General features: G+C 43.0%; 5 non-coding genes across 5 annotated transcripts; 3 read left to right on the top strand and 2 right to left on the bottom strand.

Moving 5' to 3' along the window:
• Positions 1-71: 71 nt before the first annotated feature.
• trnaq-uug (transfer RNA glutamine (anticodon UUG)) lies at positions 72-143 on the bottom strand. Its single transcript has one exon. It is a non-coding gene; the product is annotated as a tRNA-Gln (tRNA).
• A 113-nt stretch (positions 144-256) lies between these two features.
• Positions 257-328, top strand: trnag-ucc (transfer RNA glycine (anticodon UCC)). Its single transcript has one exon. It is a non-coding gene; the product is annotated as a tRNA-Gly (tRNA).
• A 501-nt stretch (positions 329-829) lies between these two features.
• On the top strand, positions 830-901 carry trnag-ucc (transfer RNA glycine (anticodon UCC)). Its single transcript has one exon. It is a non-coding gene; the product is annotated as a tRNA-Gly (tRNA).
• Positions 902-1,356: 455 nt separating this feature from the next.
• Positions 1,357-1,428, bottom strand: trnaq-uug (transfer RNA glutamine (anticodon UUG)). The gene has a single exon. It is a non-coding gene; the product is annotated as a tRNA-Gln (tRNA).
• Positions 1,429-1,544: 116 nt separating this feature from the next.
• On the top strand, positions 1,545-1,616 carry trnag-gcc (transfer RNA glycine (anticodon GCC)). The gene has a single exon. It is a non-coding gene; the product is annotated as a tRNA-Gly (tRNA).
• Positions 1,617-2,027: the final 411 nt, after the last annotated feature.

Raw genomic sequence — 2,027 nt, forward strand, 5'->3', positions numbered from 1 at the left:
CATGGGAACAACAGGACAGTTATATTCATTCTGCTCAGAAGAATTTTGCAGCATGCACCTCCTTAATGACAAGCTTCCACCGAGACTTGAACTCGGATCACTGGATTCAAAGTCCAGAGTGCTGACCATTACACCATGGAAGCCAAAGATCACTTTTTAGCTCCAGGTCAAGCGAAAATGTGTCAATACTCAATGACATTTGCCAATTCAATTTCCCTTCACCAATTTTCTTGTCATTATGGAAGCCTTTCTGTGTGCATTGGTGGTATAGTGGTTAGCATAGCTGCCTTCCAAGCAGTTGACCTGGGTTCGATTCCCAGCCAATGCAATTGTAGTAGCTTGGTGTCATGTGGTGGCTGCCCTGTTTGTACCATTTAGGGTAAATGTCTTGAATAACAAAGCGCTTCCAGAGTGGAATGTTGCAGTGCTTGACCAGACACAATGTGTTCTGGACGTTCGAAGTTGTGTCTTGTGAAACAGACATTTGATTGACCTCCATTGACAACGACATATCTGGGCTACAGGACTTTCAATGACTGACTTATCTCCACGTCACTTTTGAGTTCTACTGTAGCATGGGAACAACAGGACAGTTATATTCATTCTGCTCTGTAGAATTTTGCACCAAGCACCTCCTTATTGACAAAGTTTCACTGAGACTTGAACTCGGATCACTGGATTCAGAGCCCAGAGTGCTGACCTTACACCATGAAACCCAAGTGACCAAGTTTGCTGTAATCAAGTTCGAACGTGTTAATACTCAATGACATTTGCTGACTCAATTTTCCCTTCACCTGATTTTCTTGTCATTATGGAATGCCCTTATCGTGCGTTGGTGGTATAGTGGTTAGCATAGCTGCCTTCCAAGCAGTTGACCTGGGTTCGATTCCCAGCCAATGCATTCTTAGTGGCCTGTTGTCATGTGTTAATTCACGGCAGAGAAGTGGGGGTCCCCTTTTGGAACCATTTAGGCTTAATGTCTTGAATAACAAAGCGCTTTGATATTGGAATGTCACAGTGCGAGGGTAGAAAAAATATATTGTGGACGAACAAAGTGATGCCTTGCGTAACATTTTTGTACATTTTAGATTCAATGTCTTGAAAAACAAAGCGGTTTGATATTGGAATTTTGTAGTGCTTGACCAGACAAAATGTGTTCTGGACATTCAAAGTTGTGCCTTGGTAAAACAGACATTTGATTGACCACCATTGACAACGATGTTTCTGGGCTACAGGACTGTCAATGACTGATTTATCTCCATGTCACGTTTGAGTTCTACTCTAGCCTGGGAACAAAAGGACATAGTTATTCATTGTGCTCCGAAGAATTTTGCAGCATGCACCTCCTTAATGACAAGCTTCCACCGAGACTTGAACTCGGATCACTGGATTCAAAGTCCAGAGTGCTGACCATTACACCATGGAAGCCAAAGATCACTTTTGTAGCTCCAGGTCAAAGCGAAAATGTGTCAATACTCAACGATATTTGCCAATTCAATCTTCCCCTCACTCAATTTTATGCCATTATGTGAGTCTTTCTGTGTGCATTGGTGGTATAGTGGTAAGCATAGCTGCTTGCCAAGCAGTTGACCTGGGTTCGATTCCCAGCCAATGCAATTGTAGTAGCTTGGTGTCATGTGGTGGCTGCCCTGTTTGTACCATTTAGGGTAAATGTCTTGAATAACAAAGCGCTTCCAGAGTGGAATGTTGCAGTGCTTGACCAGACACAATGTGTTCTGGACGTTCGAAGTTGTGTCTTGTGAAACAGACATTTGATTGACCTCCATTGACAACGACATATCTGGGCTACAGGACTTTCAATGACTGACTTATCTCCACGTCACTTTTGAGTTCTACTGTAGCATGGGAACAACAGGACAGTTATATTCATTCTGCTCTGTAGAATTTTGCACCAAGCACCTCCTTATTGACAAAGTTTCACTGAGACTTGAACTCGGATCACTGGATTCAGAGCCCAGAGTGCTGACCTTACACCATGAAACCCAAGTGACCAAGTTTGCTGTAAT

The sequence above is a fragment of the Anoplopoma fimbria genome, unplaced genomic scaffold (genome assembly GCF_027596085.1).
Source record: "Anoplopoma fimbria isolate UVic2021 breed Golden Eagle Sablefish unplaced genomic scaffold, Afim_UVic_2022 Un_contig_256_pilon_pilon, whole genome shotgun sequence".
Taxonomy (NCBI): domain Eukaryota; kingdom Metazoa; phylum Chordata; class Actinopteri; order Perciformes; family Anoplopomatidae; genus Anoplopoma; species Anoplopoma fimbria.